The sequence below is a fragment of the Xylocopa sonorina genome, unplaced genomic scaffold (genome assembly GCF_050948175.1).
Source record: "Xylocopa sonorina isolate GNS202 unplaced genomic scaffold, iyXylSono1_principal scaffold0014, whole genome shotgun sequence".
Taxonomy (NCBI): domain Eukaryota; kingdom Metazoa; phylum Arthropoda; class Insecta; order Hymenoptera; family Apidae; genus Xylocopa; species Xylocopa sonorina.
In genome coordinates this window covers 264837-286200 of record NW_027490090.1, presented here as the reverse complement: position 1 = coordinate 286200, position 21364 = coordinate 264837, and the positions used below count along the sequence as shown (strand labels likewise).

The window sequence follows — 21364 nt, the reverse complement described above, 5'->3', positions numbered from 1 at the left end:
GTAAGTGGGGTGGGTGGGGGCGGAGATGGTGATTGGGTGATTTGTGATGAGATCGCAGATGGCTGATCCATTGCGATTTTTAGTCTTACAGTGCCAGAGTTGGTGTCTGGCATTGAAGTCACCTGCCAGGATGGTAGGGGTGTTTCCCAGTAGTGTTCGGAGGTCTTGTGTGGTGAGGTGGGAGGTCGGGGGGTTGTAGATGCCTATTAGTGTGATTGTGCGATTGTTGATTTTAATTTTGGCCGATACTGTTTCTATTGATTTGTTTTTGGTGGGTGGGGGGGTGGATTGTAGGTGTGCGATTTGTTTTTTTATTAAAAGTGCAACGCCCCCGCCATGTGTAGGGCGATCGAATCTGATTATATTGTATCCTTTGATGGTTAGTTTTGAGGATGGGTAGAATAAGGTTTCGGTTATAACTGCCAGGTCAGTGTCGTTTGTGTGTAGTATGTGTTGGAGGTCGAGTGCATGTTTGCGGATGCCTTGTAGGTTGTAAATCATTAGTGTAGGGGGTTGGGTTCGTTTAGGGATCGCTCTGCTCGAAAATGTGGCTGTATTTCAGAATGGCCTTTGCTTTATCTATACCTGCTGTTTAGTTCCTCGAATAGTCCTTGGAGCTCCGATGGGTGTCCAGGCGGAGGTCGCGGGGGGTCTTGCCTGGTTGGTTTCGGAGGGTTTACGGCAGGCGGAGGGTTGACTGGTTGGTGCGGGGTGCGCATCTGGTTCCTAGCTGCTTCCGCGTAGGAGAAGTTGTCCGTCCTTCTTCTATATTGTTGAAGAGGATGGGCGATTGCCGGGTTGTGCGGGCCCGTGGGTCTGCTGGATTTTTTTTCTACATAATTTTGCCTCGCTGGGCATTGCCTGTAGCTGGCAACGTGTTGCTGGTTACAGTTTGCGCACCTAATTTGGGTGCTTGCGCGATCGCATTGCTTTGCGTCATGGTCCTTACCGCATCTGACGCACCTTTGTTTTAGGTTGCAGTGCGCGCTGGAGTGTCCAAAATGTTGGCATCTGTAGCACTGTGTGATTGATGCTCTTTGTAGGTACTTTTCGTATGTACACTTATGGTAAAGGACTGAGCTTACAGTCCTTAGGTGGTTTAGCGTTATGTCTGATCGGGTGAGTAGTATGAAAAGTGGGAGCGGTTTTCTAGTACCATCCTCCAGTGTTTTCGTCATCTGGTGGATGGTGATGGGTTTCACGGTCATGGTCATGGGTTGGCTTTCAATGTCCTTTTGGATATCGCATGGTTGGAAGGTGGACGGGAGGCCTCTGATTACATACTTCCTCTTGAGCTCAGATTTGAGCCCGTACGTATGGAATTCGATATTTTTCTGCTTTAGCATTGCTGCAACTTGTTGGTGGTCCTTTGGGGTAGTGGTGTGTATCTGGGTGGTTCTTCCAGTGTACTTCAGTTGAAACTTCTTGGTTATTTTAGTTAGTTCACTGATAAATACATTGATATCCGCTGGGGTTCCGTTTAGAACTATAGGCGGGGTTCTCTCCTTCGTTGGAGGTTCAGGCGGGGACTCTGGCGCGTTTGACAATAACGCGAAGGAGTTCGATGTCGGCACGTTTGCCACTTTAGAGTCTGTATCCATTTCGGATTCGGTATCTGGCCTTGTTTGTTTTTTGGGGCGTGTTTTTGAATTTAGGGAGGCTTGCTTCACCTGCTTCATAATTTCCTTTGCTTGACTCGGTGGTATAATGTGTATTTTGGTTTTAGTTCCGGCGGTCGACCTCCTCGTGGTTAATGGGTCCAGGACCTGGAGTCCCGCATCTTGAGTTTGAGAAGTATATTTGGTCACGTTTATGTGACACTGACACTGACACTGATACCACTTGATTGATACTAAGTTGACACGAATGTTGCGGGTTCGTTGTTTCGCGTGCGTTCGCGGCGTGGTTTTCCGTGCGGTCTAAGGCACTTGGTCGCAGGTAGTTTTATCAGTCCCTCGCAAGGGATGTCCGTACCCTACGAGGGTTGGGACCGGACTGACGCGTGGTATGATCGTTGACGAAGGTGAAGCTACAGATGTTGCTTTTGTTATGTAAAGCTGCCAACGTGTTGTTTGTGGTGCGTTGTCTCCTTGTTGCGCGCACTTGTGACGTTCTCCTGGTTTCGAGTGGATCACGGCAGGACGCGAATGCTTTTCAGTCAGGTACAAGACGAAGCGATGAAATAAAATTAGTGCGCCAATGCTGGCGTGCCTCTTTGTCGTGGACGCAGCGAACGCTGCTAACCCCTTTTCGCCCTTCGATACCGAAAACAGAGGAAATCGCAGAGAAAATAATTCTCAGAACGGACAAAAAGGTAATAAGAGGCAAGAAAAAAAAAGGTGTAAGCCAACAACACGTGGAGTTCCCAAGCGGTCACCCATCTAAGTACTATCCACGCCCAACGCATCTTAACTTCGGTGATCGGACGAGAACCGGTGAGTTATGCGTGGTATGATCGTTGACGAAGGTGAAGCTACAGATGTTGCTTTTGTTATGTAAAGCTGCCAACGTGTTGTTTGTGGTGCGTTGTCTCCTTGTTGCGCGCACTTGTGACGTTCTCCTGGTTTCGAGTGGATCACGGCAGGACGCGAATGCTTTTCAGTCAGGTACAAGACGAAGCGATGAAATAAAATTAGTGCGCCAATGCTGGCGTGCCTCTTTGTCGTGGACGCAGCGAACGCTGCTAACCCCTTTTCGCCCTTCGATACCGAAAACAGAGGAAATCGCAGAGAAAATAATTCTCAGAACGGACAAAAAGGTAATAAGAGGCAAGAAAAAAAAAGGTGTAAGCCAACAACACGTCGAGTTCCCAAGCGGTCACCCATCTAAGTACTATCCACGCCCAACGCATCTTAACTTCGGTGATCGGACGAGAACCGGTGAGTTATGCGTGGTATGATCGTTGACGAAGGTGAAGCTACAGATGTTGCTTTTGTTATGTAAAGCTGCCAACGTGTTGTTTGTGGTGCGTTGTCTCCTTGTTGCGCGCACTTGTGACGTTCTCCTGGTTTCGAGTGGATCACGGCAGGACGCGAATGCTTTTCAGTCAGGTACAAGACGAAGCGATGAAATAAAATTAGTGCGCCAATGCTGGCGTGCCTCTTTGTCGTGGACGCAGCGAACGCTGCTAACCCCTTTTCGCCCTTTGATACCGAAAACAGAGGAAATCGCAGAGAAAATAATTCTCAGAACGGACAAAAAGGTAATAAGAGGCAAGAAAAAAAAAGGTGTAAGCCAACAACACGTGGAGTTCCCAAGCGGTCACCCATCTAAGTACTATCCACGCCCAACGCATCTTAACTTCGGTGATCGGACGAGAACCGGTGAGTTATGCGTGGTATGATCGTTGACGAAGGTGAAGCTACAGATGTTGCTTTTGTTATGTAAAGCTGCCAACGTGTTGTTTGTGGTGCGTTGTCTCCTTGTTGCGCGCACTTGTGACGTTCTCCTGGTTTCGAGTGGATCACGGCAGGACGCGAATGCTTTTCAGTCAGGTACAAGACGAAGCGATGAAATAAAATTAGTGCGCCAATGCTGGCGTGCCTCTTTGTCGTGGACGCAGCGAACGCTGCTAACCCCTTTTCGCCCTTCGATACCGAAAACAGAGGAAATCGCAGAGAAAATAATTCTCAGAACGGACAAAAAGGTAATAAGAGGCAAGAAAAAAAAAGGTGTAAGCCAACAACACGTGGAGTTCCCAAGCGGTCACCCATCTAAGTACTATCCACGCCCAACGCATCTTAACTTCGGTGATCGGACGAGAACCGGTGAGTTATGCGTGGTATGATCGTTGACGAAGGTGAAGCTACAGATGTTGCTTTTGTTATGTAAAGCTGCCAACGTGTTGTTTGTGGTGCGTTGTCTCCTTGTTGCGCGCACTTGTGACGTTCTCCTGGTTTCGAGTGGATCACGGCAGGACGCGAATGCTTTTCAGTCAGGTACAAGACGAAGCGATGAAATAAAATTAGTGCGCCAATGCTGGCGTGCCTCTTTGTCGTGGACGCAGCGAACGCTGCTAACCCCTTTTCGCCCTTCGATACCGAAAACAGAGGAAATCGCAGAGAAAATAATTCTCAGAACGGACAAAAAGGTAATAAGAGGCAAGAAAAAAAAAGGTGTAAGCCAACAACACGTCGAGTTCCCAAGCGGTCACCCATCTAAGTACTATCCACGCCCAACGCATCTTAACTTCGGTGATCGGACGAGAACCGGTGAGTTATGCGTGGTATGATCGTTGACGAAGGTGAAGCTACAGATGTTGCTTTTGTTATGTAAAGCTGCCAACGTGTTGTTTGTGGTGCGTTGTCTCCTTGTTGCGCGCACTTGTGACGTTCTCCTGGTTTCGAGTGGATCACGGCAGGACGCGAATGCTTTTCAGTCAGGTACAAGACGAAGCGATGAAATAAAATTAGTGCGCCAATGCTGGCGTGCCTCTTTGTCGTGGACGCAGCGAACGCTGCTAACCCCTTTTCGCCCTTTGATACCGAAAACAGAGGAAATCGCAGAGAAAATAATTCTCAGAACGGACAAAAAGGTAATAAGAGGCAAGAAAAAAAAAGGTGTAAGCCAACAACACGTGGAGTTCCCAAGCGGTCACCCATCTAAGTACTATCCACGCCCAACGCATCTTAACTTCGGTGATCGGACGAGAACCGGTGAGTTATGCGTGGTATGATCGTTGACGAAGGTGAAGCTACAGATGTTGCTTTTGTTATGTAAAGCTGCCAACGTGTTGTTTGTGGTGCGTTGTCTCCTTGTTGCGCGCACTTGTGACGTTCTCCTGGTTTCGAGTGGATCACGGCAGGACGCGAATGCTTTTCAGTCAGGTACAAGACGAAGCGATGAAATAAAATTAGTGCGCCAATGCTGGCGTGCCTCTTTGTCGTGGACGCAGCGAACGCTGCTAACCCCTTTTCGCCCTTCGATACCGAAAACAGAGGAAATCGCAGAGAAAATAATTCTCAGAACGGACAAAAAGGTAATAAGAGGCAAGAAAAAAAAAGGTGTAAGCCAACAACACGTCGAGTTCCCAAGCGGTCACCCATCTAAGTACTATCCACGCCCAACGCATCTTAACTTCGGTGATCGGACGAGAACCGGTGAGTTATGCGTGGTATGATCGTTGACGAAGGTGAAGCTACAGATGTTGCTTTTGTTATGTAAAGCTGCCAACGTGTTGTTTGTGGTGCGTTGTCTCCTTGTTGCGCGCACTTGTGACGTTCTCCTGGTTTCGAGTGGATCACGGCAGGACGCGAATGCTTTTCAGTCAGGTACAAGACGAAGCGATGAAATAAAATTAGTGCGCCAATGCTGGCGTGCCTCTTTGTCGTGGACGCAGCGAACGCTGCTAACCCCTTTTCGCCCTTTGATACCGAAAACAGAGGAAATCGCAGAGAAAATAATTCTCAGAACGGACAAAAAGGTAATAAGAGGCAAGAAAAAAAAAGGTGTAAGCCAACAACACGTGGAGTTCCCAAGCGGTCACCCATCTAAGTACTATCCACGCCCAACGCATCTTAACTTCGGTGATCGGACGAGAACCGGTGAGTTATGCGTGGTATGATCGTTGACGAAGGTGAAGCTACAGATGTTGCTTTTGTTATGTAAAGCTGCCAACGTGTTGTTTGTGGTGCGTTGTCTCCTTGTTGCGCGCACTTGTGACGTTCTCCTGGTTTCGAGTGGATCACGGCAGGACGCGAATGCTTTTCAGTCAGGTACAAGACGAAGCGATGAAATAAAATTAGTGCGCCAATGCTGGCGTGCCTCTTTGTCGTGGACGCAGCGAACGCTGCTAACCCCTTTTCGCCCTTCGATACCGAAAACAGAGGAAATCGCAGAGAAAATAATTCTCAGAACGGACAAAAAGGTAATAAGAGGCAAGAAAAAAAAAGGTGTAAGCCAACAACACGTGGAGTTCCCAAGCGGTCACCCATCTAAGTACTATCCACGCCCAACGCATCTTAACTTCGGTGATCGGACGAGAACCGGTGAGTTATGCGTGGTATGATCGTTGACGAAGGTGAAGCTACAGATGTTGCTTTTGTTATGTAAAGCTGCCAACGTGTTGTTTGTGGTGCGTTGTCTCCTTGTTGCGCGCACTTGTGACGTTCTCCTGGTTTCGAGTGGATCACGGCAGGACGCGAATGCTTTTCAGTCAGGTACAAGACGAAGCGATGAAATAAAATTAGTGCGCCAATGCTGGCGTGCCTCTTTGTCGTGGACGCAGCGAACGCTGCTAACCCCTTTTCGCCCTTCGATACCGAAAACAGAGGAAATCGCAGAGAAAATAATTCTCAGAACGGACAAAAAGGTAATAAGAGGCAAGAAAAAAAAAGGTGTAAGCCAACAACACGTCGAGTTCCCAAGCGGTCACCCATCTAAGTACTATCCACGCCCAACGCATCTTAACTTCGGTGATCGGACGAGAACCGGTGAGTTATGCGTGGTATGATCGTTGACGAAGGTGAAGCTACAGATGTTGCTTTTGTTATGTAAAGCTGCCAACGTGTTGTTTGTGGTGCGTTGTCTCCTTGTTGCGCGCACTTGTGACGTTCTCCTGGTTTCGAGTGGATCACGGCAGGACGCGAATGCTTTTCAGTCAGGTACAAGACGAAGCGATGAAATAAAATTAGTGCGCCAATGCTGGCGTGCCTCTTTGTCGTGGACGCAGCGAACGCTGCTAACCCCTTTTCGCCCTTTGATACCGAAAACAGAGGAAATCGCAGAGAAAATAATTCTCAGAACGGACAAAAAGGTAATAAGAGGCAAGAAAAAAAAAGGTGTAAGCCAACAACACGTGGAGTTCCCAAGCGGTCACCCATCTAAGTACTATCCACGCCCAACGCATCTTAACTTCGGTGATCGGACGAGAACCGGTGAGTTATGCGTGGTATGATCGTTGACGAAGGTGAAGCTACAGATGTTGCTTTTGTTATGTAAAGCTGCCAACGTGTTGTTTGTGGTGCGTTGTCTCCTTGTTGCGCGCACTTGTGACGTTCTCCTGGTTTCGAGTGGATCACGGCAGGACGCGAATGCTTTTCAGTCAGGTACAAGACGAAGCGATGAAATAAAATTAGTGCGCCAATGCTGGCGTGCCTCTTTGTCGTGGACGCAGCGAACGCTGCTAACCCCTTTTCGCCCTTTGATACCGAAAACAGAGGAAATCGCAGAGAAAATAATTCTCAGAACGGACAAAAAGGTAATAAGAGGCAAGAAAAAAAAAGGTGTAAGCCAACAACACGTGGAGTTCCCAAGCGGTCACCCATCTAAGTACTATCCACGCCCAACGCATCTTAACTTCGGTGATCGGACGAGAACCGGTGAGTTATGCGTGGTATGATCGTTGACGAAGGTGAAGCTACAGATGTTGCTTTTGTTATGTAAAGCTGCCAACGTGTTGTTTGTGGTGCGTTGTCTCCTTGTTGCGCGCACTTGTGACGTTCTCCTGGTTTCGAGTGGATCACGGCAGGACGCGAATGCTTTTCAGTCAGGTACAAGACGAAGCGATGAAATAAAATTAGTGCGCCAATGCTGGCGTGCCTCTTTGTCGTGGACGCAGCGAACGCTGCTAACCCCTTTTCGCCCTTCGATACCGAAAACAGAGGAAATCGCAGAGAAAATAATTCTCAGAACGGACAAAAAGGTAATAAGAGGCAAGAAAAAAAAAGGTGTAAGCCAACAACACGTCGAGTTCCCAAGCGGTCACCCATCTAAGTACTATCCACGCCCAACGCATCTTAACTTCGGTGATCGGACGAGAACCGGTGAGTTATGCGTGGTATGATCGTTGACGAAGGTGAAGCTACAGATGTTGCTTTTGTTATGTAAAGCTGCCAACGTGTTGTTTGTGGTGCGTTGTCTCCTTGTTGCGCGCACTTGTGACGTTCTCCTGGTTTCGAGTGGATCACGGCAGGACGCGAATGCTTTTCAGTCAGGTACAAGACGAAGCGATGAAATAAAATTAGTGCGCCAATGCTGGCGTGCCTCTTTGTCGTGGACGCAGCGAACGCTGCTAACCCCTTTTCGCCCTTCGATACCGAAAACAGAGGAAATCGCAGAGAAAATAATTCTCAGAACGGACAAAAAGGTAATAAGAGGCAAGAAAAAAAAAGGTGTAAGCCAACAACACGTGGAGTTCCCAAGCGGTCACCCATCTAAGTACTATCCACGCCCAACGCATCTTAACTTCGGTGATCGGACGAGAACCGGTGAGTTATGCGTGGTATGATCGTTGACGAAGGTGAAGCTACAGATGTTGCTTTTGTTATGTAAAGCTGCCAACGTGTTGTTTGTGGTGCGTTGTCTCCTTGTTGCGCGCACTTGTGACGTTCTCCTGGTTTCGAGTGGATCACGGCAGGACGCGAATGCTTTTCAGTCAGGTACAAGACGAAGCGATGAAATAAAATTAGTGCGCCAATGCTGGCGTGCCTCTTTGTCGTGGACGCAGCGAACGCTGCTAACCCCTTTTCGCCCTTCGATACCGAAAACAGAGGAAATCGCAGAGAAAATAATTCTCAGAACGGACAAAAAGGTAATAAGAGGCAAGAAAAAAAAAGGTGTAAGCCAACAACACGTCGAGTTCCCAAGCGGTCACCCATCTAAGTACTATCCACGCCCAACGCATCTTAACTTCGGTGATCGGACGAGAACCGGTGAGTTATGCGTGGTATGATCGTTGACGAAGGTGAAGCTACAGATGTTGCTTTTGTTATGTAAAGCTGCCAACGTGTTGTTTGTGGTGCGTTGTCTCCTTGTTGCGCGCACTTGTGACGTTCTCCTGGTTTCGAGTGGATCACGGCAGGACGCGAATGCTTTTCAGTCAGGTACAAGACGAAGCGATGAAATAAAATTAGTGCGCCAATGCTGGCGTGCCTCTTTGTCGTGGACGCAGCGAACGCTGCTAACCCCTTTTCGCCCTTTGATACCGAAAACAGAGGAAATCGCAGAGAAAATAATTCTCAGAACGGACAAAAAGGTAATAAGAGGCAAGAAAAAAAAAGGTGTAAGCCAACAACACGTGGAGTTCCCAAGCGGTCACCCATCTAAGTACTATCCACGCCCAACGCATCTTAACTTCGGTGATCGGACGAGAACCGGTGAGTTATGCGTGGTATGATCGTTGACGAAGGTGAAGCTACAGATGTTGCTTTTGTTATGTAAAGCTGCCAACGTGTTGTTTGTGGTGCGTTGTCTCCTTGTTGCGCGCACTTGTGACGTTCTCCTGGTTTCGAGTGGATCACGGCAGGACGCGAATGCTTTTCAGTCAGGTACAAGACGAAGCGATGAAATAAAATTAGTGCGCCAATGCTGGCGTGCCTCTTTGTCGTGGACGCAGCGAACGCTGCTAACCCCTTTTCGCCCTTTGATACCGAAAACAGAGGAAATCGCAGAGAAAATAATTCTCAGAACGGACAAAAAGGTAATAAGAGGCAAGAAAAAAAAAGGTGTAAGCCAACAACACGTGGAGTTCCCAAGCGGTCACCCATCTAAGTACTATCCACGCCCAACGCATCTTAACTTCGGTGATCGGACGAGAACCGGTGAGTTATGCGTGGTATGATCGTTGACGAAGGTGAAGCTACAGATGTTGCTTTTGTTATGTAAAGCTGCCAACGTGTTGTTTGTGGTGCGTTGTCTCCTTGTTGCGCGCACTTGTGACGTTCTCCTGGTTTCGAGTGGATCACGGCAGGACGCGAATGCTTTTCAGTCAGGTACAAGACGAAGCGATGAAATAAAATTAGTGCGCCAATGCTGGCGTGCCTCTTTGTCGTGGACGCAGCGAACGCTGCTAACCCCTTTTCGCCCTTCGATACCGAAAACAGAGGAAATCGCAGAGAAAATAATTCTCAGAACGGACAAAAAGGTAATAAGAGGCAAGAAAAAAAAAGGTGTAAGCCAACAACACGTGGAGTTCCCAAGCGGTCACCCATCTAAGTACTATCCACGCCCAACGCATCTTAACTTCGGTGATCGGACGAGAACCGGTGAGTTATGCGTGGTATGATCGTTGACGAAGGTGAAGCTACAGATGTTGCTTTTGTTATGTAAAGCTGCCAACGTGTTGTTTGTGGTGCGTTGTCTCCTTGTTGCGCGCACTTGTGACGTTCTCCTGGTTTCGAGTGGATCACGGCAGGACGCGAATGCTTTTCAGTCAGGTACAAGACGAAGCGATGAAATAAAATTAGTGCGCCAATGCTGGCGTGCCTCTTTGTCGTGGACGCAGCGAACGCTGCTAACCCCTTTTCGCCCTTCGATACCGAAAACAGAGGAAATCGCAGAGAAAATAATTCTCAGAACGGACAAAAAGGTAATAAGAGGCAAGAAAAAAAAAGGTGTAAGCCAACAACACGTCGAGTTCCCAAGCGGTCACCCATCTAAGTACTATCCACGCCCAACGCATCTTAACTTCGGTGATCGGACGAGAACCGGTGAGTTATGCGTGGTATGATCGTTGACGAAGGTGAAGCTACAGATGTTGCTTTTGTTATGTAAAGCTGCCAACGTGTTGTTTGTGGTGCGTTGTCTCCTTGTTGCGCGCACTTGTGACGTTCTCCTGGTTTCGAGTGGATCACGGCAGGACGCGAATGCTTTTCAGTCAGGTACAAGACGAAGCGATGAAATAAAATTAGTGCGCCAATGCTGGCGTGCCTCTTTGTCGTGGACGCAGCGAACGCTGCTAACCCCTTTTCGCCCTTTGATACCGAAAACAGAGGAAATCGCAGAGAAAATAATTCTCAGAACGGACAAAAAGGTAATAAGAGGCAAGAAAAAAAAAGGTGTAAGCCAACAACACGTGGAGTTCCCAAGCGGTCACCCATCTAAGTACTATCCACGCCCAACGCATCTTAACTTCGGTGATCGGACGAGAACCGGTGAGTTATGCGTGGTATGATCGTTGACGAAGGTGAAGCTACAGATGTTGCTTTTGTTATGTAAAGCTGCCAACGTGTTGTTTGTGGTGCGTTGTCTCCTTGTTGCGCGCACTTGTGACGTTCTCCTGGTTTCGAGTGGATCACGGCAGGACGCGAATGCTTTTCAGTCAGGTACAAGACGAAGCGATGAAATAAAATTAGTGCGCCAATGCTGGCGTGCCTCTTTGTCGTGGACGCAGCGAACGCTGCTAACCCCTTTTCGCCCTTTGATACCGAAAACAGAGGAAATCGCAGAGAAAATAATTCTCAGAACGGACAAAAAGGTAATAAGAGGCAAGAAAAAAAAAGGTGTAAGCCAACAACACGTGGAGTTCCCAAGCGGTCACCCATCTAAGTACTATCCACGCCCAACGCATCTTAACTTCGGTGATCGGACGAGAACCGGTGAGTTATGCGTGGTATGATCGTTGACGAAGGTGAAGCTACAGATGTTGCTTTTGTTATGTAAAGCTGCCAACGTGTTGTTTGTGGTGCGTTGTCTCCTTGTTGCGCGCACTTGTGACGTTCTCCTGGTTTCGAGTGGATCACGGCAGGACGCGAATGCTTTTCAGTCAGGTACAAGACGAAGCGATGAAATAAAATTAGTGCGCCAATGCTGGCGTGCCTCTTTGTCGTGGACGCAGCGAACGCTGCTAACCCCTTTTCGCCCTTCGATACCGAAAACAGAGGAAATCGCAGAGAAAATAATTCTCAGAACGGACAAAAAGGTAATAAGAGGCAAGAAAAAAAAAGGTGTAAGCCAACAACACGTCGAGTTCCCAAGCGGTCACCCATCTAAGTACTATCCACGCCCAACGCATCTTAACTTCGGTGATCGGACGAGAACCGGTGAGTTATGCGTGGTATGATCGTTGACGAAGGTGAAGCTACAGATGTTGCTTTTGTTATGTAAAGCTGCCAACGTGTTGTTTGTGGTGCGTTGTCTCCTTGTTGCGCGCACTTGTGACGTTCTCCTGGTTTCGAGTGGATCACGGCAGGACGCGAATGCTTTTCAGTCAGGTACAAGACGAAGCGATGAAATAAAATTAGTGCGCCAATGCTGGCGTGCCTCTTTGTCGTGGACGCAGCGAACGCTGCTAACCCCTTTTCGCCCTTCGATACCGAAAACAGAGGAAATCGCAGAGAAAATAATTCTCAGAACGGACAAAAAGGTAATAAGAGGCAAGAAAAAAAAAGGTGTAAGCCAACAACACGTGGAGTTCCCAAGCGGTCACCCATCTAAGTACTATCCACGCCCAACGCATCTTAACTTCGGTGATCGGACGAGAACCGGTGAGTTATGCGTGGTATGATCGTTGACGAAGGTGAAGCTACAGATGTTGCTTTTGTTATGTAAAGCTGCCAACGTGTTGTTTGTGGTGCGTTGTCTCCTTGTTGCGCGCACTTGTGACGTTCTCCTGGTTTCGAGTGGATCACGGCAGGACGCGAATGCTTTTCAGTCAGGTACAAGACGAAGCGATGAAATAAAATTAGTGCGCCAATGCTGGCGTGCCTCTTTGTCGTGGACGCAGCGAACGCTGCTAACCCCTTTTCGCCCTTCGATACCGAAAACAGAGGAAATCGCAGAGAAAATAATTCTCAGAACGGACAAAAAGGTAATAAGAGGCAAGAAAAAAAAAGGTGTAAGCCAACAACACGTCGAGTTCCCAAGCGGTCACCCATCTAAGTACTATCCACGCCCAACGCATCTTAACTTCGGTGATCGGACGAGAACCGGTGAGTTATGCGTGGTATGATCGTTGACGAAGGTGAAGCTACAGATGTTGCTTTTGTTATGTAAAGCTGCCAACGTGTTGTTTGTGGTGCGTTGTCTCCTTGTTGCGCGCACTTGTGACGTTCTCCTGGTTTCGAGTGGATCACGGCAGGACGCGAATGCTTTTCAGTCAGGTACAAGACGAAGCGATGAAATAAAATTAGTGCGCCAATGCTGGCGTGCCTCTTTGTCGTGGACGCAGCGAACGCTGCTAACCCCTTTTCGCCCTTTGATACCGAAAACAGAGGAAATCGCAGAGAAAATAATTCTCAGAACGGACAAAAAGGTAATAAGAGGCAAGAAAAAAAAAGGTGTAAGCCAACAACACGTGGAGTTCCCAAGCGGTCACCCATCTAAGTACTATCCACGCCCAACGCATCTTAACTTCGGTGATCGGACGAGAACCGGTGAGTTATGCGTGGTATGATCGTTGACGAAGGTGAAGCTACAGATGTTGCTTTTGTTATGTAAAGCTGCCAACGTGTTGTTTGTGGTGCGTTGTCTCCTTGTTGCGCGCACTTGTGACGTTCTCCTGGTTTCGAGTGGATCACGGCAGGACGCGAATGCTTTTCAGTCAGGTACAAGACGAAGCGATGAAATAAAATTAGTGCGCCAATGCTGGCGTGCCTCTTTGTCGTGGACGCAGCGAACGCTGCTAACCCCTTTTCGCCCTTTGATACCGAAAACAGAGGAAATCGCAGAGAAAATAATTCTCAGAACGGACAAAAAGGTAATAAGAGGCAAGAAAAAAAAAGGTGTAAGCCAACAACACGTGGAGTTCCCAAGCGGTCACCCATCTAAGTACTATCCACGCCCAACGCATCTTAACTTCGGTGATCGGACGAGAACCGGTGAGTTATGCGTGGTATGATCGTTGACGAAGGTGAAGCTACAGATGTTGCTTTTGTTATGTAAAGCTGCCAACGTGTTGTTTGTGGTGCGTTGTCTCCTTGTTGCGCGCACTTGTGACGTTCTCCTGGTTTCGAGTGGATCACGGCAGGACGCGTATCCTTTTCAGTCAGGTACAAGACGAAGCGATGAAATAAAATTAGTGCGCCAATGCCGACGTTCCTCTTTGTCGTGGACGCAGCGAACGCTTCTAACACCTTTTCGCCCTTCGATACCGAAAACAGAGGAAATCGCAGAGAAAATAATTCTCAGAACGGACAAAAATGTAATAAGAGGCAAGAAAAAAAAAGGTGTAAGCCAACAACACGTGGAGTTCCCAAGCGGTCACCCATCTAAGTACTATCCACGCCCAACGCATCTTAACTTCGGTGATCGGACGAGAACCGGTGAGTTATGCGTGGTATGATCGTTGACGAATGTGAAGCTACAGATGTTGCTTTTGTTATGTAAAGCTGCCAACGTGTTGTTTGTGGTGCGTTGTCTCCTTGTTGCGCGCACTTGTGACGTTCTCCTGGTTTCGAGTGGATCACGGCAGGACGCGAATCCTTTTCAGTCAGGTACAAGACGAAGCGATGAAACAAAATTAGTGCGCCAATGCTGGCGTGCCTCTTTGTCGTGGACGCAGCGAACGCTTCTAACACCTTTTCGCCCTTCGATACCGAAAACAGAGGAAATCGCAGAGAAAATAATTCTCAGAACGGACAAAAATGTAATAAGAGGCAAGAAAAAAAAAGGTGTAAGCCAACAACACGTGGAGTTCCCAAGCGGTCACCCATCTAAGTACTATCCACGCCCAACGCATCTTAACTTCGGTGATCGGACGAGAACCGGTGAGTTATGCGTGGTATGATCGTTGACGAATGTGAAGCTACAGATGTTGCTTTTGTTATGTAAAGCTGCCAACGTGTTGTTTGTGGTGCGTTGTCTCCTTGTTGCGCGCACTTGTGACGTTCTCCTGGTTTCGAGTGGATCACGGCAGGACGCGAATCCTTTTCAGTCAGGTACAAGACGAAGCGATGAAATAAAATTAGTGCGCCAACGCTGGCGTGCCTCTTTGTCGTGGACGCAGCGAACGCTTCTAACACCTTTTCGCCCTTTGATACCGAAAACAGAGGAAATCGCAGAGAAAATAATTCTCAGAACGGACAAAAATGTAATAAGAGGCAAGAAAAAAAAAGGTGTAAGCCAACAACACGTGGAGTTCAAAAGCGGTCACCCATCTAAGTACTATCCACGCCCAACGCATCTTAAATTCGATGATCGGACGAGAACCGGTGAGTTATGCGTGGTATGATCGTTGACGAATGTGAAGCTACAGATGTTGCTTTTGTTATGTAAAGCTGCCAACGTGTTGTTTGTGGTGCGTTGTCTCCTTGTTGCGCGCACTTGTGACGTTCTCCTGGTTTCGAGTGGATCGCGGCAGAACGCGAATCCTTTTCAGTCAGGTACAAGACGAAGGGATGAAATAAAATTAGTGCACCAATGCTGGCGTGCCTCTTTGTCGTGGACGCAGCGAACGCTTCTAACACCTTTTCGCCCTTCGATACCGAAAACAGAGGAAATCGCAGAGAAAATAATTCTCAGAACGGACAAAAATGTAATAAGAGGCAAGAAAAAAAAAGGTGTAAGCCAACAACACGTGGAGTTCAAAAGCGGTCACCCATCTAAGTACTATCCACGCCCAACGCATCTTAAATTCGATGATCGGACGAGAACCGGTGAGTTATGCGTGGTATGATCGTTGACGAATGTGAAGCTACAGATGTTGCTTTTGTTATGTAAAGCTGCCAACGTGTTGTTTGTGGTGCGTTGTCTCCTTGTTGCGCGCACTTGTGACGTTCTCCTGGTTTCGAGTGGATCGCGGCAGAACGCGAATCCTTTTCAGTCAGGTACAAGACGAAGGGATGAAATAAAATTAGTGCACCAATGCTGGCGTGCCTCTTTGTCGTGGACGCAGCGAACGCTTCTAACACCTTTTCGCCCTTCGATACCGAAAACAGAGGAAATCGCAGAGAAAATAATTCTCAGAACGGACAAAAATGTAATAAGAGGCAAGAAAAAAAAAGGTGTAAGCCAACAACACGTGGAGTTCCCAAGCGGTCACCCATCTAAGTACTATCCACGCCCAACGCATCTTAACTTCGGTGATCGGACGAGAACCGGTGAGTTATGCGTGGTATGATCGTTGACGAATGTGAAGCTACAGATGTTGCTTTTGTTATGTAAAGCTGCCAACGTGTTGTTTGTGGTGCGTTGTCTCCTTGTTGCGCGCACTTGTGACGTTCTTCTGGTTTCGAGTGGATCACGGCAGGACGCGTATCCTTTTCAGTCAGGTACAAGACGAAGCGATGAAATAAAATTAGTGCGCCAATGCCGACGTTCCTCTTTGTCGTGGACGCAGCGAACGCTTCTAACACCTTTTCGCCCTTCGATACCGAAAACAGAGGAAATCGCAGAGAAAATAATTCTCAGAACGGACAAAAATGTAATAAGAGGCAAGAAAAAAAAAGGTGTAAGCCAACAACACGTGGAGTTCCCAAGCGGTCACCCATCTAAGTACTATCCACGCCCAACGCATCTTAACTTCGGTGATCGGACGAGAACCGGTGAGTTATGCGTGGTATGATCGTTGACGAATGTGAAGCTACAGATGTTGCTTTTGTTATGTAAAGCTGCCAACGTGTTGTTTGTGGTGCGTTGTCTCCTTGTTGCGCGCACTTGTGACGTTCTCCTGGTTTCGAGTGGATCACGGCAGGACGCGAATCCTTTTCAGTCAGGTACAAGACGAAGCGATGAAATAAAATTAGTGCGCCAACGCTGGCGTGCCTCTTTGTCGTGGACGCAGCGAACGCTTCTAACACCTTTTCGCCCTTTGATACCGAAAACAGAGGAAATCGCAGAGAAAATAATTCTCAGAACGGACAAAAATGTAATAAGAGGCAAGAAAAAAAAAGGTGTAAGCCAACAACACGTGGAGTTCAAAAGCGGTCACCCATCTAAGTACTATCCACGCCCAACGCATCTTAACTTCGGTGATCGGACGAGAACCGGTGAGTTATGCGTGGTATGATCGTTGACGATGGTGAAGCTGCAGATGTTGCTTTTGTTATGTAAAGCTGCCAACGTGTTGTTTGTGGTGCGTTGTCTCCTTGTTGCGCGCACTTGTGACGTTCTCCTGGTTTCGAGTGGATCACGGCAGGACGCGAATCCTTTTCAGTCAGGTACAAGACGAAGCGATGAAACAAAATTAGTGCGCCAATGCTGGCGTGCCTCTTTGTCGTGGACGCAGCGAACGCTTCTAACACCTTTTCGCCCTTCGATACCGAAAACAGAGGAAATCGCAGAGAAAATAATTCTCAGAACGGACAAAAATGTAATAAGAGGCAAGAAAAAAAAAGGTGTAAGCCAACAACACGTGGAGTTCCCAAGCGGTCACCCATCTAAGTACTATCCACGCCCAACGCATCTTAACTTCGGTGATCGGACGAGAACCGGTGAGTTATGCGTGGTATGATCGTTGACGAATGTGAAGCTACAGATGTTGCTTTTGTTATGTAAAGCTGCCAACGTGTTGTTTGTGGTGCGTTGTCTCCTTGTTGCGCGCACTTGTGACGTTCTCCTGGTTTCGAGTGGATCACGGCAGGACGCGAATCCTTTTCAGTCAGGTACAAGACGAAGCGATGAAATAAAATTAGTGCGCCAACGCTGGCGTGCCTCTTTGTCGTGGACGCAGCGAACGCTTCTAACACCTTTTCGCCCTTTGATACCGAAAACAGAGGAAATCGCAGAGAAAATAATTCTCAGAACGGACAAAAATGTAATAAGAGGCAAGAAAAAAAAAGGTGTAAGCCAACAACACGTGGAGTTCAAAAGCGGTCACCCATCTAAGTACTATCCACGCCCAACGCATCTTAAATTCGATGATCGGACGAGAACCGGTGAGTTATGCGTGGTATGATCGTTGACGAATGTGAAGCTACAGATGTTGCTTTTGTTATGTAAAGCTGCCAACGTGTTGTTTGTGGTGCGTTGTCTCCTTGTTGCGCGCACTTGTGACGTTCTCCTGGTTTCGAGTGGATCGCGGCAGAACGCGAATCCTTTTCAGTCAGGTACAAGACGAAGGGATGAAATAAAATTAGTGCACCAATGCTGGCGTGCCTCTTTGTCGTGGACGCAGCGAACGCTTCTAACACCTTTTCGCCCTTCGATACCGAAAACAGAGGAAATCGCAGAGAAAATAATTCTCAGAACGGACAAAAATGTAATAAGAGGCAAGAAAAAAAAAGGTGTAAGCCAACAACACGTGGAGTTCAAAAGCGGTCACCCATCTAAGTACTATCCACGCCCAACGCATCTTAAATTCGATGATCGGACGAGAACCGGTGAGTTATGCGTGGTATGATCGTTGACGAATGTGAAGCTACAGATGTTGCTTTTGTTATGTAAAGCTGCCAACGTGTTGTTTGTGGTGCGTTGTCTCCTTGTTGCGCGCACTTGTGACGTTCTCCTGGTTTCGAGTGGATCGCGGCAGAACGCGAATCCTTTTCAGTCAGGTACAAGACGAAGGGATGAAATAAAATTAGTGCACCAATGCTGGCGTGCCTCTTTGTCGTGGACGCAGCGAACGCTTCTAACACCTTTTCGCCCTTCGATACCGAAAACAGAGGAAATCGCAGAGAAAATAATTCTCAGAACGGACAAAAATGTAATAAGAGGCAAGAAAAAAAAAGGTGTAAGCCAACAACACGTGGAGTTCCCAAGCGGTCACCCATCTAAGTACTATCCACGCCCAACGCATCTTAACTTCGGTGATCGGACGAGAACCGGTGAGTTATGCGTGGTATGATCGTTGACGAATGTGAAGCTACAGATGTTGCTTTTGTTATGTAAAGCTGCCAACGTGTTGTTTGTGGTGCGTTGTCTCCTTGTTGCGCGCACTTGTGACGTTCTTCTGGTTTCGAGTGGATCACGGCAGGACGCGTATCCTTTTCAGTCAGGTACAAGACGAAGCGATGAAATAAAATTAGTGCGCCAATGCCGACGTTCCTCTTTGTCGTGGACGCAGCGAACGCTTCTAACACCTTTTCGCCCTTCGATACCGAAAACAGAGGAAATCGCAGAGAAAATAATTCTCAGAACGGACAAAAATGTAATAAGAGGCAAGAAAAAAAAAGGTGTAAGCCAACAACACGTGGAGTTCCCAAGCGGTCACCCATCTAAGTACTATCCACGCCCAACGCATCTTAACTTCGGTGATCGGACGAGAACCGGTGAGTTATGCGTGGTATGATCGTTGACGAATGTGAAGCTACAGATGTTGCTTTTGTTATGTAAAGCTGCCAACGTGTTGTTTGTGGTGCGTTGTCTCCTTGTTGCGCGCACTTGTGACGTTCTCCTGGTTTCGAGTGGATCACGGCAGGACGCGAATCCTTTTCAGTCAGGTACAAGACGAAGCGATGAAATAAAATTAGTGCGCCAACGCTGGCGTGCCTCTTTGTCGTGGACGCAGCGAACGCTTCTAACACCTTTTCGCCCTTTGATACCGAAAACAGAGGAAATCGCAGAGAAAATAATTCTCAGAACGGACAAAAATGTAATAAGAGGCAAGAAAAAAAAAGGTGTAAGCCAACAACACGTGGAGTTCAAAAGCGGTCACCCATCTAAGTACTATCCACGCCCAACGCATCTTAACTTCGGTGATCGGACGAGAACCGGTGAGTTATGCGTGGTATGATCGTTGACGATGGTGAAGCTGCAGATGTTGCTTTTGTTATGTAAAGCTGCCAACGTGTTGTTTGTGGTGCGTTGTCTCCTTGTTGCGCGCACTTGTGACGTTCTCCTGGTTTCGAGTGGATCACGGCAGGACGCGAATCCTTTTCAGTCAGGTACAAGACGAAGCGATGAAACAAAATTAGTGCGCCAATGCTGGCGTGCCTCTTTGTCGTGGACGCAGCGAACGCTTCTAACACCTTTTCGCCCTTCGATACCGAAAACAGAGGAAATCGCAGATAAAATAATTCTCAGAACGGACAAAAATGTAATAAGAGGCAAGAAAAAAAAAGGTGTAAGCCAACAACACGTGGAGTTCCCAAGCGGTCACCCATCTAAGTACTATCCACGCCCAACGCATCTTAACTTCGGTGATCGGACGAGAACCGGTGAGTTATGCGTGGTATGATCGTTGACGAATGTGAAGCTACAGATGTTGCTTTTGTTATGTAAAGCTGCCAACGTGTTGTTTGTGGTGCGTTGTCTCCTTGTTGCGCGCACTTGTGACGTTCTCCTGGTTTCGAGTGGATCACGGCAGGACGCGAATCCTTTTCAGTCAGGTACAAGACGAAGCGATGAAATAAAATTAGTGCGCCAACGCTGGCGTGCCTCTTTGTCGTGGACGCAGCGAACGCTTCTAACACCTTTTCGCCCTTTGATACCGAAAACAGAGGAAATCGCAGAGAAAATAATTCTCAGAACGGACAAAAATGTAATAAGAGGCAAGAAAAAAAAAGGTGTAAGCCAACAACACGTGGAGTTCAAAAGCGGTCACCCATCTAAGTACTATCCACGCCCAACGCATCTTAAATTCGATGATCGGACGAGAACCGGTGAGTTATGCGTGGTATGATCGTTGACGAATGTGAAGCTACAGATGTTGCTTTTGTTATGTAAAGCTGCCAACGTGTTGTTTGTGGTGCGTTGTCTCCTTGTTGCGCGCACTTGTGACGTTCTCCTGGTTTCGAGTGGATCGCGGCAGAACGCGAATCCTTTTCAGTCAGGTACAAGACGAAGGGATGAAATAAAATTAGTGCACCAATGCTGGCGTGCCTCTTTGTCGTGGACGCAGCGAACGCTTCTAACACCTTTTCGCCCTTCGATACCGAAAACAGAGGAAATCGCAGAGAAAATAATTCTCAGAACGGACAAAAATGTAATAAGAGGCAAGAAAAAAAAAGGTGTAAGCCAACAACACGTGGAGTTCCCAAGCGGTCACCCATCTAAGTACTATCCACGCCCAACGCATCTTAACTTCGGTGATCGGACGAGAACCGGTGAGTTATGCGTTTTTTTTTTTTTTTTTTTTAATAATGCGTTTATTGTGCCAAAATTAACAGTATTTACAATGAGTACAATAAACAGAAACGCACAACAGTTCCCTATCTATAACTTACAACTAGATTAATGGCTTTGTTGGTCTAAAGCACTCGTAATCTGATCGGTAACTTGGGATTTCGTAATTGCACTTAATGCCGCTTATTTTCTATCTGTTGGTTGTGACCTGTTTGGTAAGGGTTTCTTGGGATTTTTTTTTTTGTAGATTTCAGCACGGGAGTCGTACAAAAGGTCGATTACATATGTTTTTGTGTAGAGCTGTGTGTTAATTGAGATTAGCCGAGGTAGACTAATGAGATGGTCCTTTTATTGGAGCCACCAATATTTTTTAGCGTTGGATCTGTGTTTGTTTTTGTGTCGTAACTTGTGAGCCTGCTTACGAACCGTAAATCTTTGTGCGTGTGAGGAATGTTTTTGTCGTATTTTATTGATTTGTCGCTGATTTTTCTGTTGTAATGGTATATTAGGGGTAGGTTGTTTCTGTTTTGTATTAGTTCTAAGCTGTCCAGATGTATGAATGCCTGTGGTGGGGATAGTCCTGTAAGTATAATTCTATCGTAGTAAAGTGGATTTGGATAGGTGGAGCTGTATATAAGGCTGTTCTCTGTAATGAGTGGGATGTTTGCCCAGTGATTTCTGATTAGTCTGATTATAAAGATGTCTA

General features: G+C 47.4%; 36 non-coding genes and 6 pseudogenes across 36 annotated transcripts; all 42 read right to left on the bottom strand.

The window, feature by feature from the left end:
• Positions 1-2344: 2344 nt before the first annotated feature.
• Positions 2345-2463, bottom strand: LOC143432044 (5S ribosomal RNA). The gene has a single exon (XR_013102859.1). It is a non-coding gene; the product is annotated as a 5S ribosomal RNA (ribosomal RNA).
• Positions 2464-2788: 325 nt separating this feature from the next.
• Positions 2789-2907, bottom strand: LOC143431960 (5S ribosomal RNA). The gene has a single exon (XR_013102807.1). It is a non-coding gene; the product is annotated as a 5S ribosomal RNA (ribosomal RNA).
• Positions 2908-3232: 325 nt separating this feature from the next.
• Positions 3233-3351, bottom strand: LOC143432043 (5S ribosomal RNA). Its single transcript, XR_013102858.1, has one exon. It is a non-coding gene; the product is annotated as a 5S ribosomal RNA (ribosomal RNA).
• A 325-nt stretch (positions 3352-3676) lies between these two features.
• Positions 3677-3795, bottom strand: LOC143432042 (5S ribosomal RNA). The gene has a single exon (XR_013102857.1). It is a non-coding gene; the product is annotated as a 5S ribosomal RNA (ribosomal RNA).
• Positions 3796-4120: 325 nt separating this feature from the next.
• Positions 4121-4239, bottom strand: LOC143431959 (5S ribosomal RNA). Its single transcript, XR_013102806.1, has one exon. It is a non-coding gene; the product is annotated as a 5S ribosomal RNA (ribosomal RNA).
• Positions 4240-4564: 325 nt separating this feature from the next.
• Positions 4565-4683, bottom strand: LOC143432041 (5S ribosomal RNA). Its single transcript, XR_013102856.1, has one exon. It is a non-coding gene; the product is annotated as a 5S ribosomal RNA (ribosomal RNA).
• Positions 4684-5008: 325 nt separating this feature from the next.
• Positions 5009-5127, bottom strand: LOC143431957 (5S ribosomal RNA). Its single transcript, XR_013102804.1, has one exon. It is a non-coding gene; the product is annotated as a 5S ribosomal RNA (ribosomal RNA).
• Positions 5128-5452: 325 nt separating this feature from the next.
• On the bottom strand, positions 5453-5571 carry LOC143432040 (5S ribosomal RNA). Its single transcript, XR_013102855.1, has one exon. It is a non-coding gene; the product is annotated as a 5S ribosomal RNA (ribosomal RNA).
• A 325-nt stretch (positions 5572-5896) lies between these two features.
• On the bottom strand, positions 5897-6015 carry LOC143432039 (5S ribosomal RNA). The gene has a single exon (XR_013102854.1). It is a non-coding gene; the product is annotated as a 5S ribosomal RNA (ribosomal RNA).
• Positions 6016-6340: 325 nt separating this feature from the next.
• Positions 6341-6459, bottom strand: LOC143431956 (5S ribosomal RNA). Its single transcript, XR_013102803.1, has one exon. It is a non-coding gene; the product is annotated as a 5S ribosomal RNA (ribosomal RNA).
• Positions 6460-6784: 325 nt separating this feature from the next.
• Positions 6785-6903, bottom strand: LOC143432037 (5S ribosomal RNA). Its single transcript, XR_013102852.1, has one exon. It is a non-coding gene; the product is annotated as a 5S ribosomal RNA (ribosomal RNA).
• A 325-nt stretch (positions 6904-7228) lies between these two features.
• LOC143432036 (5S ribosomal RNA) lies at positions 7229-7347 on the bottom strand. Its single transcript, XR_013102851.1, has one exon. It is a non-coding gene; the product is annotated as a 5S ribosomal RNA (ribosomal RNA).
• Positions 7348-7672: 325 nt separating this feature from the next.
• Positions 7673-7791, bottom strand: LOC143431955 (5S ribosomal RNA). The gene has a single exon (XR_013102802.1). It is a non-coding gene; the product is annotated as a 5S ribosomal RNA (ribosomal RNA).
• Positions 7792-8116: 325 nt separating this feature from the next.
• Positions 8117-8235, bottom strand: LOC143432027 (5S ribosomal RNA). The gene has a single exon (XR_013102850.1). It is a non-coding gene; the product is annotated as a 5S ribosomal RNA (ribosomal RNA).
• Positions 8236-8560: 325 nt separating this feature from the next.
• Positions 8561-8679, bottom strand: LOC143431954 (5S ribosomal RNA). The gene has a single exon (XR_013102801.1). It is a non-coding gene; the product is annotated as a 5S ribosomal RNA (ribosomal RNA).
• Positions 8680-9004: 325 nt separating this feature from the next.
• LOC143432015 (5S ribosomal RNA) lies at positions 9005-9123 on the bottom strand. The gene has a single exon (XR_013102849.1). It is a non-coding gene; the product is annotated as a 5S ribosomal RNA (ribosomal RNA).
• Positions 9124-9448: 325 nt separating this feature from the next.
• LOC143432003 (5S ribosomal RNA) lies at positions 9449-9567 on the bottom strand. The gene has a single exon (XR_013102847.1). It is a non-coding gene; the product is annotated as a 5S ribosomal RNA (ribosomal RNA).
• A 325-nt stretch (positions 9568-9892) lies between these two features.
• LOC143431992 (5S ribosomal RNA) lies at positions 9893-10011 on the bottom strand. The gene has a single exon (XR_013102838.1). It is a non-coding gene; the product is annotated as a 5S ribosomal RNA (ribosomal RNA).
• A 325-nt stretch (positions 10012-10336) lies between these two features.
• On the bottom strand, positions 10337-10455 carry LOC143431953 (5S ribosomal RNA). Its single transcript, XR_013102800.1, has one exon. It is a non-coding gene; the product is annotated as a 5S ribosomal RNA (ribosomal RNA).
• A 325-nt stretch (positions 10456-10780) lies between these two features.
• Positions 10781-10899, bottom strand: LOC143431981 (5S ribosomal RNA). The gene has a single exon (XR_013102827.1). It is a non-coding gene; the product is annotated as a 5S ribosomal RNA (ribosomal RNA).
• Positions 10900-11224: 325 nt separating this feature from the next.
• Positions 11225-11343, bottom strand: LOC143431969 (5S ribosomal RNA). Its single transcript, XR_013102816.1, has one exon. It is a non-coding gene; the product is annotated as a 5S ribosomal RNA (ribosomal RNA).
• Positions 11344-11668: 325 nt separating this feature from the next.
• LOC143431952 (5S ribosomal RNA) lies at positions 11669-11787 on the bottom strand. The gene has a single exon (XR_013102799.1). It is a non-coding gene; the product is annotated as a 5S ribosomal RNA (ribosomal RNA).
• A 325-nt stretch (positions 11788-12112) lies between these two features.
• Positions 12113-12231, bottom strand: LOC143431958 (5S ribosomal RNA). Its single transcript, XR_013102805.1, has one exon. It is a non-coding gene; the product is annotated as a 5S ribosomal RNA (ribosomal RNA).
• A 325-nt stretch (positions 12232-12556) lies between these two features.
• Positions 12557-12675, bottom strand: LOC143431951 (5S ribosomal RNA). The gene has a single exon (XR_013102798.1). It is a non-coding gene; the product is annotated as a 5S ribosomal RNA (ribosomal RNA).
• A 325-nt stretch (positions 12676-13000) lies between these two features.
• On the bottom strand, positions 13001-13119 carry LOC143431946 (5S ribosomal RNA). The gene has a single exon (XR_013102794.1). It is a non-coding gene; the product is annotated as a 5S ribosomal RNA (ribosomal RNA).
• Positions 13120-13444: 325 nt separating this feature from the next.
• LOC143431935 (5S ribosomal RNA) lies at positions 13445-13563 on the bottom strand. Its single transcript, XR_013102783.1, has one exon. It is a non-coding gene; the product is annotated as a 5S ribosomal RNA (ribosomal RNA).
• Positions 13564-13888: 325 nt separating this feature from the next.
• LOC143431924 (5S ribosomal RNA) lies at positions 13889-14007 on the bottom strand. Its single transcript, XR_013102772.1, has one exon. It is a non-coding gene; the product is annotated as a 5S ribosomal RNA (ribosomal RNA).
• A 325-nt stretch (positions 14008-14332) lies between these two features.
• LOC143431913 (5S ribosomal RNA) lies at positions 14333-14451 on the bottom strand. Its single transcript, XR_013102761.1, has one exon. It is a non-coding gene; the product is annotated as a 5S ribosomal RNA (ribosomal RNA).
• A 325-nt stretch (positions 14452-14776) lies between these two features.
• LOC143432006 (5S ribosomal RNA) lies at positions 14777-14895 on the bottom strand (annotated as a pseudogene).
• Positions 14896-15220: 325 nt separating this feature from the next.
• On the bottom strand, positions 15221-15339 carry LOC143432005 (5S ribosomal RNA; annotated as a pseudogene).
• Positions 15340-15664: 325 nt separating this feature from the next.
• Positions 15665-15783, bottom strand: LOC143431901 (5S ribosomal RNA). Its single transcript, XR_013102750.1, has one exon. It is a non-coding gene; the product is annotated as a 5S ribosomal RNA (ribosomal RNA).
• A 325-nt stretch (positions 15784-16108) lies between these two features.
• On the bottom strand, positions 16109-16227 carry LOC143432068 (5S ribosomal RNA). The gene has a single exon (XR_013102882.1). It is a non-coding gene; the product is annotated as a 5S ribosomal RNA (ribosomal RNA).
• Positions 16228-16552: 325 nt separating this feature from the next.
• On the bottom strand, positions 16553-16671 carry LOC143431980 (5S ribosomal RNA). Its single transcript, XR_013102826.1, has one exon. It is a non-coding gene; the product is annotated as a 5S ribosomal RNA (ribosomal RNA).
• Positions 16672-16996: 325 nt separating this feature from the next.
• On the bottom strand, positions 16997-17115 carry LOC143432056 (5S ribosomal RNA). Its single transcript, XR_013102871.1, has one exon. It is a non-coding gene; the product is annotated as a 5S ribosomal RNA (ribosomal RNA).
• A 325-nt stretch (positions 17116-17440) lies between these two features.
• On the bottom strand, positions 17441-17559 carry LOC143432004 (5S ribosomal RNA; annotated as a pseudogene).
• A 325-nt stretch (positions 17560-17884) lies between these two features.
• On the bottom strand, positions 17885-18003 carry LOC143432002 (5S ribosomal RNA; annotated as a pseudogene).
• A 325-nt stretch (positions 18004-18328) lies between these two features.
• Positions 18329-18447, bottom strand: LOC143432045 (5S ribosomal RNA). Its single transcript, XR_013102860.1, has one exon. It is a non-coding gene; the product is annotated as a 5S ribosomal RNA (ribosomal RNA).
• Positions 18448-18772: 325 nt separating this feature from the next.
• LOC143432009 (5S ribosomal RNA) lies at positions 18773-18891 on the bottom strand. Its single transcript, XR_013102848.1, has one exon. It is a non-coding gene; the product is annotated as a 5S ribosomal RNA (ribosomal RNA).
• Positions 18892-19216: 325 nt separating this feature from the next.
• Positions 19217-19335, bottom strand: LOC143431979 (5S ribosomal RNA). The gene has a single exon (XR_013102825.1). It is a non-coding gene; the product is annotated as a 5S ribosomal RNA (ribosomal RNA).
• Positions 19336-19660: 325 nt separating this feature from the next.
• Positions 19661-19779, bottom strand: LOC143431895 (5S ribosomal RNA). The gene has a single exon (XR_013102744.1). It is a non-coding gene; the product is annotated as a 5S ribosomal RNA (ribosomal RNA).
• Positions 19780-20104: 325 nt separating this feature from the next.
• LOC143432001 (5S ribosomal RNA) lies at positions 20105-20223 on the bottom strand (annotated as a pseudogene).
• Positions 20224-20548: 325 nt separating this feature from the next.
• LOC143432030 (5S ribosomal RNA) lies at positions 20549-20667 on the bottom strand (annotated as a pseudogene).
• Between the last annotated feature and the right edge of the window lie 697 nt (positions 20668-21364).